The 11,723-nt window shown below is 41.0% G+C and overlaps 1 pseudogene; it reads left to right on the forward strand.

Annotated features, from left to right (window-relative positions):
• Positions 1-10,678: 10,678 nt before the first annotated feature.
• On the forward strand, positions 10,679-11,405 carry LOC122676777 (annotated as a pseudogene).
• The last annotated feature ends 318 nt before the right edge of the window (positions 11,406-11,723 follow it).

Consider the following 11,723-nt stretch of genomic DNA (forward strand, 5'->3'; position numbering starts at 1 on the left):
TTCCCTCAAATGAAAAGCACAATTTTTTGTCCAGCCAAGAGGAAAAAAATTTAACTTAAAAAAAAACAGTCACCTGAAAAGCCCAATTCCTTGGGTAAACAAGGTCAGATAACTTGACACCTAACACACAACATATAGTCTCCTGAAAGACTTAATAATTCTTTCACATCGGGCCCAGTAATATTGCCAATGTAGCCAATTAGCCCGTCAGGAAAAGTCAACAACTCTGGGGTTTTCTTGCTAAAAGAGATCTGCTCTTTACTGATTCCAAACATTGCATCTACTTCCATGGTTCTCAACCTACTAGACGTATCCCTTCCCTTTTCAACACCACTCCCTGGACAGCCCTAAAACAGAATTTATGCAAAACTATAACCTATCTACACACATAACTTTTAACAAACCAACATAATGCCCTGACTATAACACGAAGGAGAAACAAAAATAATCGAATTTTTAATAAAATGCTCAGGCACAGCAATACACGAAGATTAGTGAAGCAGTTGATGCATCTACATGTGGAATCCATGGGACTTCGACTTCTAACAAAAATTGATTTAGGTATGTTGTGTTGGGTATGCAAATGCCAAAAGCAGCCTGGCCACTGGGTGATGAGGTTTTCCAAAATGGGGAATAACTGGTGGTAAAGTCTGAAGCTAATCACGTACACTCTTCCTTCCATCTACACAACTTTTGTGGTCACGGAAAATCCAACCTATTTTTAATCCATGCAAAAAAGTACTATGAGTATATATGTAAAGCTACTTCCCAGGTGATGCAGTTGGAAAAGAATCTGCTGCCAATGCAGGGGATGCAAGAGACACCAATTCAATCCCTGGATTGGGAAGATTCCCTGGATCTGGAGGAGGAAATGGCAACCTACTCAACTATTCTTGCCTGGAAAATTCCATGGAGTGGGAAGCCTGATGGACTACCGCCCGTGGGGTCACAAAGAGTCAGACACAACTGAGAATGCACACAGCACATATATGCAAAGTGTTATTGGGTTCCAGACTCATAAACAACCTTTTCACCTACTTGAGTGACTGATGAGACATTCAAAAGTTATGTAGGATATCAAGCAATTCTTCCTTGTATAAGACTGTCCTACAGATTGCAAACTCCTTGTATCCCAAGCCTATGCCCATAAGATGCCTATAGCATCATCTCACACAACCAAAACATCCCCCAATTTTCCAACATGCCCTCTAGGTACAGTATCATTCCTGTGATGATCCCTTCCACTTTTATTCATGTGTTTATGAAAATAGCACGTTTTAAAAGAAATTCACTTCAAAGTTCAATTTTTCAGACTTAGCTTTGACTCTGTATCTATTACCTACATCAGAAGAGTACAAATATAAGTTTTGGAGTCATATCTGAGTTTAAGGGCTTCCCAGGTGGCACTAGTGGCAAAGAACATGCCTGCCAATGCAGGAGACCTAAGAGACACAGGTTCAATCCCTGGGTCAGGAAAATCCTCTGGAGGAGGGAATGGCAACCCACTCTAGTATTCTTGCCTGGAGAATCTCACGGACAGAAGAGCCTGGTGGGCTACAGTCCATAGAGTCGTAAAGAGTCAGACATGGCTGAAGCAACTTAGCACGCGCACATCTGTGTTTAAATCTCAATTTCATCACTAACTACCTGGGTGGCCTTAAGCAATCCCTTAATCTCTCTGATCACCAGCTCTTTTCAATGAAAGGAAGAAAGGATGCCTTGAGAGCAGGACCCCAACTCAGTAATGTCTTGATTGTCCATAAACAAATCTGGTACTTCCCCCAGGCTCCCATTCACTAGTTAATGGGTAAAGAATTAACTGCAGTTTAAATTCAATCCAATCTGCTAATTTAAACAATCCCTTTGGGTAGTATTGAGAATCTTTAGTTGGAATAAAAATGTTTAGATTCTCAGCCTGTTTTTTGTGTCTGAGACCTGTGAAGTGGGGCCTCTCATCTGGTTTAAGGCTCTGCTATCACAACCTTGGGCTTCCCAAGTGGCACAGTGGTAAAGAATCTGCCTCCCAAAGCAGGAGACACAAGAGACGCCAGCCCAATTCCTGAGTCTGGAAGATCCCTGGAGGAGAAAATGGTAACCTGCTTGAGTATTCTTCCCTGGGAAATCCCATGGACAGAGGAGCCTGCCAGGCTGCAGACCAAGGGGTGGCTACAGCTCACGGGGTCACAAAGAGTCAGACACGACTGAGCACATCACAGTCCTAAAATCGTTAGCCTGTGAACAAAGGACTTGCATTTCTGTTTTGCACAAGGCCCAGAAAATTATATAGCCAGTCTGGGCCTTCAGACAGCTGCCTCCTAGCCTAGTTTCTCTCCTGAAGATGACAACGAGGCATATGAAGACGAGGTATGAATGCGCCCTCATGACACTGACGGAGGCTCTCCTGGCTTCAGGGAGGTCATTGGCATGCATTCGGAAGTTACTACTGGTCTCAAGATAGTGACCATTACTCACTGGGCTTCTAGCTGGGTCAGGATCCAGCAACACCTCGGCATGACAACCTCGCCCCTCTGATGCGGGCTGCAGACTGTACAGCGACTCCTCGGTCCCTTATCCCGTCTACTGGCCTGGCAGTCCACCCTGTCTTGTCAGGGCAGGATGGGAAGATGGTGCCTTGGGAGGCCTACTGGCTTTTGTCACGTCGTCCATAAAATATGGGAAGTAGGAGCAACGTAGAAAAAATAGAACTACAAGATCTCCTTTTGACCCTGGTGTTGTGGTCATACCCCCAAGTTGGTACAGATGGACAGAAGAAAAGATGAGATTTCTAGAGCCCCCAACTTGGAAACAGGAAACATCTGCCCTCTTTACCCTTACTATTGCTCTCATTTTTGAGATACAGTTTGTTTCAAGCCATGGGCAAAAGTTATAAGACATAAATTATTATCTTCTCTTCCTATTTCCTTCCACAATCTCCTTGGCCAAAAAGTATGTGTGTTGGGGGTGGGGGGATCTTTACATTTAGTACATCATATCCTCCTGCTTCTTGATGTCAATTCTGCTAAGCCTTAACTGTGGACAAGATGCCTTCTCTATATGATGGGAACCCCTCTATGATCGGAGCTTTCTAGGCTCAGCTAGTGATGTGTGAAATGGAAATAATTTGGCAAACCCTCTATCTCCACAACAACTGACTAAGAGGTTAAGAGCTCACCTTCTCCTTCTCTAGGACAATAAATCCCATGGCTCCCCCTCCGAAGTCTGCCCTTTGCAATAAAAATATGACAGAAGAGGGAAATTTAAAGGCATCTATTTAACATCTGCAAAATATTAAGCCAAGAACATTTATTTTGCAGATTAGTTTTGGTTTTTAGGTTTCTTCTCTTTCAGCAAACCAACATTTTCCTTGGGCTTCCCTGGTGGCTCAGCAGTAAAGAATCCACCTGTGATTCAGGAGACCCGGGTTCAATCCCTTGGTCGGGAAGACCCCCTGGAGGAGGGCATGGCAACCCACTCCAGTATTCTTGCCTGGAAGAATTCCATGGACAGAGGAGCCTGACAGGCTACAGTCCATGGGGTCATAAAGAGTTGGACACGACTGAACAACTAACCACACTCCTTTTCCTTTTACAACTAATTCTTGAGTATAGACACTATCCAAAGCAATCCGAAAGAGAGTGTACACTTGAATATTTAGGGATGGAATCAGCTCTACTCCAAATCTCCTCTCTGAATCACAGCTCTCTATATCTTTCTTTAAGTGGTCCATTAGGTCCTGACTTTGCATATCCAAAATTGAATCCATTCATCTTTCCCCAAAACTAGTTGTCCTTTTTGACTTTCTTTTCTTATAAGCAGTAAAAAAAAAAAAAAATAAGTGGATTTATAACAGTAGTTCCCAACCTTTCCCGGTTCATGACATCCTTAGAGTCTTGTTCATTTTTTCACGGTGTCCCGGACCAAAAGAAATACTTAATAGTTCCATTAATTAAGTAGCTAGATCCAAATAAATTTGTAGGTATGTATGTCCTAACAATTTAATTATATTTAAAAAGTAATACACGCAAAATTTTAAGTAATATTTTCTTTTTTAATCACATTTACTTAATAGCAGGACATATGTACCTGTTGGGACCACACAACTTCTGCAGTCTTGGAACCAAACTGGACACCACCACACTCACTTCCTGCTTTACAATCATTTTCATACAGAACTTGCTTTTAATCACAGCAACCACCAAAAATCCAGCTTTGAAAAGATATGACAGCACCAAAAGGAACTTATCATTATGATGTTGACATTGTGACCTGCATCAAGCTAGTAGTTTTTGTGATGTCCAGCAGTCTTAGAATATAATTGTGTTTCCCTCAAAATGGTGAACTGTCCTGAAACAGTCCCTGAGAATTCACTGCGATGTCCCAGGCCACCTCAGTCACAGTTTAGGGACTGCAGGGTTAGAATGGCAGCTTGGAACATGCTTTGATAGCTCATTGCAGTAATGACTCCCAGGAGTCGTGCCTCCTTGTACCCCTACTCTCAAGCCAACGTGACTCGCTTTGACCAATGAGACATTAGTAATAGTGACAGAAGCAAAGGCTTAAAAAATATATGTACTTTGGGTTTCTCCTCTCTTGCTGCTAGAAAACCTTCTGCTGCCATATGGGTATACCCAGGCTATCCCCCTGAAGGATAAAACACCTGGTGGGCAGAAGGTCCAGTCATTCCAGCCATCAGACATGTGACCATTCAGCTCAAGCCAAGATAACCCAGACTTAAAGAGCTGCCCACTGACCCATGGAACCATAGAAAATAGTAAAACCTTTTTTGTTTTAAACAACTATGTTTGGGGCATTTTTTTAGGTGACCAAACTAAATGTTATAATGTTAAAATAACTGTATTTTATACTTTAGGCAATAGAAAATCAACAAGAGAACTAATTTCTTTTTTTTTTTTTCAAATATTTATTCATTTATTTGGCTGCACCAGGTCCCAGCTGCAGCATGTGGGATCTAGTTCCCTGACCAGGGATTGAACCTGGGCCCCCTGCATTGGGAGCTCAGAGTCTTAACCACTGGGCCAGCAGGGAAGTCCCTACAAGAGAACTAATTTCTTAATTAAGTTAAATAGAGTTGTTAAATAAATTAATGCATGATCATTCAATTATCCCCTTAAAATTCTTTTAGAAATATCTTATGATTTCTAGTTATAGCCTCAGGAACAGATCTTGAAGTTGATAAACTGTTCATTGACAGCAAGATTAGAAAATTGAATTCATTGGTTTGAACCACAGTTCCTAAAATTATAATGCAAGTGATTAATCTATAATGAAGCCTGAGTGTAAAGGAAATTGTGAATTTTAATTTCGTCGTCAAAAAGGTGACTATAAATTTTGTTGCAAAGCGTAAGAATAGCCCCTTCAACAAGGTCAGACCACGGTCCACTATAACTAAGTGGCTGAAACCCAGCTGCAAACTCAGAACCAAGTGAAAATGGCATTAGAGCAACAGAAATGTTTGCCACAAGATGCTGAACCTTGCTACTAATCAGAGCCATTCCCAACCAAATGCTTTTTTGACATAGCAGAGTCTCAACCACATCACACAGATGGTCAAATGGAACAGCTGTCAGCAGGGAAAGTAGGCCATGGCCGTGAAAGTACAAGGAGTTGCTCTTTTGGACTACCTATTTCTGTGTACTCAGAGAACATCACCATTCCACAGCACAATAAGACATGTTCTTTGTAAGAATGAGACTGCATATCAAGAAAATATTAAAGGCTTGCGGAAATAAATTGAAAACTCTTCAGTAAGATTTCCATTAAAAATGATGAAGAAAAACAGTATAAGTTTTTCAGGTAGTAAATGCTAGTCATCTAGAAACTTAACTTGTGCGGAAAATTCCATTTCCCAGGAGCCATCGAGAATGATGATGATTTTGGCACCTCCACGAATTAGAGGTCATTCTCTGCACCAGCTCACCCTGGGCTTGTTAGTATCTAGAGTTTTATTCTCTTGAGTAGAAGAATTCTCCCACCCCTCAATGGCCCCAAGATGTCTGAGGCACTGGCTCTTCTCAGACTTCAACCCATCTTTCCAGGAAGGAGACCAAATGAGGCAGTGGGGGAACAGGATGAACACGGTCTCATTGCGGCCCACGCTCCTTTCTGACCAGGTGAGGCTCTGCAGAAAATGGGAAGGGATGGAGTCAGTAGCCACAGTTCATGAGGGGGCTGGTTCTTGTGTGAGCGTCCATGTAAGGAGGTGTCCAGATGGGAAGAGATGACCCAATTCCAGATCTCCTCCTTGCTGCCAAGACCCTTCTCACCCCACCAAGAAAATCAAGACAAAAGAAGAAGGGAAAGCACACACCAGCCACCTTGAACACAGAAAGCACAGTGGTGAAAACAGCCTGAAAAAACTGAAAACATTAATTGCTCAGTTGTTTCTGACTCTATGCGACCCCATAGTCTGTAGCCCACCAGGCTCCTCTGTCCATGGGATTCTCCAGGCAAGAATACTGGGGTGGGTTGCTATGCCCTCCTCCAGGGGATCTTCCAGACCCAGGGAAAGCAGCCTATACAGAAGCAAACATGTAATGAACTTATTTTATGTCATTACAGAAGCTTTCTAAAATATGGATGAGAAAAGAGAGAGGAAAAGAGCAAACTGTATATATATATAATAAGTGTGTTCATACATGAAGTACTATATTAGAATCTTCCTTTATGTATCAATATGTGCAACAATGGATTGTTTTGAATTGCTACATCATATACAATTTTATTGACACACATTTTAAATCCATCCCATGTTTTTAATGTCTGAATTCTATTTTGTTGTTACTGTGACTTCTTGCGGGCATCAGGAAGCCCAAGTTCAAGGTTTATTATTTGAGCAATAAAGAGGAGACTAACAGGTGGAAATCAAGATATCAACCTTACTCTTGATTAAAGTTGCATAAAGAACATGGATCAGGTATGCAACCCATTGAGATTCCTAAAGCAGTAGCTGGAATTAAACAGAATTTCCCAAAAATGCACAGACAGGGCTGGAAAACCATAGTCTCCCCAGTGGAGGAAAGCCTTCCTGTAAAAGCTCCCCCTGCAGGAAGCTAAGAGCATATACTCTCCACAGGCAGACATTCCAAAGCCTCCTAAAAGTGGGATTCCTAGTCAAAACTGAAAGCATTTCTGAAACTTTGCACACATACTATCCGACTGTGGAGAAAGGTGGTACAGACTTATACTCCCAACAACGATGATGAAAGTGCTGCCTCTTCACACCCTTTGTTATTGTGACAGGTTCAAATGGTATCACATTGTTTGGTTTGCATTTCTCCTTGTGTAAATTTTTCCATGTAAGTATTGGTCATTTTTATTTCTTCTCTTCTAACTGCTTTGACATGCCCTTTATCCATTTCCCTAGTAAGAGCTTCATATTCTTATTCATTTGTAAGATGCAAACATACTCAATCAAATTGTTCTTCTTAATCTTGGAATTGTGATGCATGGAGTAGTAGTAAGCATCATAAATTTGACAAAACATGATGCTGATGTTGAGAGTGATCATTTCCATATTTATTAAAACTTTTACTTAGGCCAAAACAAGAACCTATTTGAAGAAGAGATAGGTTTTCACAAAAGATCAAGATTTATTGCCCATAGAAGTGCTCAGATTTAATATCTTCTGATATTTAGCCCGTGCACAGACATTTTTATTCCAAATCTTAAGAAACTTCATTACTGATCCAGAAATTTCTGATATGAAATATCCTTATGGATGTACCTTATTTCATTACATATTCAACACATGTAAATTTTAAATTTTAGATAAAAATGTAACTACTTGTTCTTTTATTAAAAGATTGCCATCAGAAACTTCAGGTATAAACTGGTGACTCAGGCAAGTTGCAATGTCAAAATGATTGAACTCATACAGACATTATGGAACTAACAGTTCCAGGATGTTGATCCATAACTTGCCAAGAATAGCTACTTTATATTTTTTGGTATTACCACTGACAAACAAAATACTCTTCAAAGAACTTTTATGGTTTATTCAATAGCAGTTTTATAAAAGGTCATAAAGCAGTGGATATTGAATAATCACTCATAAACAATGCCTTAACAAAAATGTCTTCAGCCATTCTTTCTCTTAAGAAAATCACCAAATCACTAAATTTCAGAATTCTAGGATTCCTGCTATTATGCCGTTCCCAAATCTTTCCTGTATCATATTTATATTTCTCCATAAACAAAAACGATGAGAGCTCTCATCGTTTATCACCATTCATTGATTCAATAGACATTTTTAAGAGCCTACTAACAAACATTCCTAAGAACTTAACTACATTTGGAGCTAAGGATAAAGGCAAGTAAAACAGTTCCTACCCTCAAGGAAAACATGGTCTATAGCAGCGGTCCCCAACCTTTTTGACAACAGGGACCAGTTTCCATGGAGTGGGTCATGGGATGATTTGGGGTTATTTCAAGTGCATTACATTTATTGTGTACTTTATTTCTATTTTGTGGCAACCTCAGGGTATTCTGCCTTGACAGGGCTAGGGTTCAGGCCTCTGTAAGAATTTAATGCCACCGCTGATGGACAGGACAGGGAGTTCAGGCGGTAATGTGAGCAATGAGGAGTGGCTCTAAATATAGATGAAGCTGCACTCACTTGCCCGTCACGCATCTCCTGCCGTGCACCCCAGTTCCTAACAGGCCACAGGCCAGTATCAGTCTGTGGGGCCCAGGGGTTGGGAAGCCCTAGTCTATAGTTCATGGTCCAGCGGAGGAGGTAGTCTACAGCTTACTAACGAGGGAGCTAGGTAAGTGTTAAAGGGAATGCGCTGTGATATAATCAACCACTGACTGCTAAGACAGCCCAAGACAGCAGCCACTGAGTCTGAGGCAATCAGAGGAGGCTTCCAGGAGGAAGTGATGACTCGCTGAATCCTGGAGAATGAGCGGGGTCCAGCCAGGAAAACAAGGGTAATTCAGGGGAGCGTGTGTAAAGGCCCAGAGGCAGGATGGGCCACAAGGTGGAGAACCACTATAAGAAGTTCGGTTTAGTTGAAGCACAAAATAGGGGTGAGGACAGACAATGATGAGAGACTGCATACCGGAAAGAATATTCCATCTTTACCCTCAATGAATGCTGACAAAAATTGATGACAAAAAAAGGCTATTCTTACCCTCCTCCTCCATCTCACAGTTAAAGAAACAAGCCCAGTGAGATTAAGTGACTTGCCGAGGGTTTTATGTTTCACAAATGACTAAGATAAAATTTCAATTTAGAAATTCTTATTCCAGAGCCACAACTCATCTGCTCAGCATGAACAGATTTTATGCTATGCTAGGAATTAAAATTTGACCTGGGAGGTGATGGGCAGCCAAGAATTTTGGAGAATGACATGGTCCCCTGTGCCTTTCAAAAGGATGGCCCAAGTTACTGAGGGGAAGAAACAGGGCTACATATGAGATGGAACACTCCATACAGTTCTGTGTGCTGTAAACTCTACAAGCTAGGAAGAGTCACGAAATGGCACCTTTGACATGGTGCAGTGCCTGACCTACACGGCCAGAGTTAGTGTAGTTGCAAGTAAGGAGGCTAATAAGGTACTCCAGACATAAAATGTAGGAAGAGTTGAACTAGAAAAGGGCAGTGGCAGAGACAGGAAGGGTTCATAACACAGAAATAATGATATCGAATCAACAGGAGTTGGTGGCTGGTTGGATGAAGAAGGTGATGCAGAGAGAACAAACATAAAATGGCTTTATTTTGTGTGAATCTTAAGTTGTAACCACATTTTAGAGTCCCCTTCCCTATTTAATTCTGAGTTAGATGTGGTTCTTTTTTTTTTTTTATTACTTTACAATATTGTGGTGGTTTTTGCCATACATTCACATGAATCAGCCATGGGCGTACATGTGTTCCCCATCCCGAACCTCCCTCCCACCTCTTGTGCTAGAAACTTGCACGAAATTGCACAAGATTTGGAAAGTGAAAGGAAGCTGCAGCCCTTATGCTCTGAAGGTCGTCACAGTTAGAGGGAAGGTGAGGCAGACACAGAAAAGTGGCAGATGCCAGTCTGCCCTCTTCCTCCTTCCCCACGCTACAGCCTCCAGGGCCAGCTGTTCATCCTGCCTGCCTCCTGCGCTGACTAAAGGCTGGAATGCCAATCCACAGAGGCTATATCCAGGACCAGGTCCCAGCCTTGCCCAGACTTCTACACTCACCCCCTTAGTGGTCCTTCACAGCAGACTCCCCTCAAGCTCTGACTTGACCATGCCACTGCTACAGAAGGATGACTTAGTGACTCCCCTAATTCATCCACTCTCCTTTCTGGACCCCTCCTCCTCCAGCTTCAGTTTCTGGTCTCAGCAGGCTCTGTTGCAGCAATTTGAATAAATTGAGTCTTGTCTCCTGCAGTCCCTGACAGCACTATGGGGCCTCCATCCACTCATCATGAGAGGAAACACAGTCCTAATGCCAAGAAATTTGGATCAGAAAAAAAGCATACCAGGGCCATGCCAGTCCTCCAGGAACTGCAGGCCGTGAGGCTGCCTGGCCTCCCAAAGTGCCTGTGCAACCAAATGGACAGGAGAAGGACCTTGCCTTCATTCTGGAGATCCATATCTAGAGATTCATACCCAGACAAATGCCATGCCTAAAGGATATGCTGAAAATCCAAACTCCAGAAAAATGTGAAATTTCTCTTGGAACTGGGCCTCCAAATAATTTTCAAATCAGGCTTTTCTAAAAAATAGGTGCTCAAAGATCCAGTAAGCTTGGTTACTGGTATTCTTAGCAGGATTTTCCATTCTCTTTCATTCTTGGTCTCTTTATTACAACTTAATCTTTTTAAATCCTATTTTGGATCATTCGAACTTCTCAGAAGTACTTTGGATTACTGGAATTACAGACTTCATTTTGAAATTGCTTTTCATGGCTCAAAAAGTCTTATTATAGTGGTGCCTTCTTTCATCATGCTTTTTAAAGTCAAAGGTTCCTGGGGTATGCTCTTAGAAGAATTAAGTCAGTTTTACTGAATTTTATCCCCTATCAGTTTTGGTTTTATTACCTTATTTGCCTCAGGGAGTTTAATAATATAATTAAATAGGTTCTTTGGATATTACTGGCTTTATTCTACCTCATTTTAAATCTTTTGCATTTTTTGGAAATCTAAGAACTTTCAGATATGTTTGTGAATATTTTTTACACAACCAGTTACAGAGTGACTTATTCAGATGTGGGTGATATTTGTTCAATATGTGAAGCTGAATTTCAGAAAATTATTCTTCCCTTCTGTCAGCATATATTTTTTGAAGAGTGCATTAACTTATGGTTTTACAAAAAGAATGTATGTCCACTGCGCAGGACTGTGATTTTAGACCATAGTCCCAAATGGAAAGATGGGGCTGTCTCATCACACCTTCAAATATAATTATTATAAACTACTAAAACCACAAAATACTAATTTCATTTGGTTACAGTCACTATTGCTAAAGGCATTAGGATGGATTTCAGTACTAAAAACTAAGAAAAATATTTCCAAACATTTTTAGAATACTAGAATAAGATTTAAGCATGTTTTAATTTTTTTTAATTTAAATGAGTGAAAGAACACTATTTTTGAAAATATCATAGTCAACCTAATTTCTATGTCAGCAATACTTCTTCAGTCCTAATTACTTGACCTATGATTGCAATGTAAAATTGTAAATATGTTTTCTTGTTAATTTTACCAAAAACAGCAACTGGA

Source organism: Cervus elaphus, chromosome 20 (genome assembly GCF_910594005.1).
Source record: "Cervus elaphus chromosome 20, mCerEla1.1, whole genome shotgun sequence".
Classification (NCBI taxonomy): domain Eukaryota; kingdom Metazoa; phylum Chordata; class Mammalia; order Artiodactyla; family Cervidae; genus Cervus; species Cervus elaphus.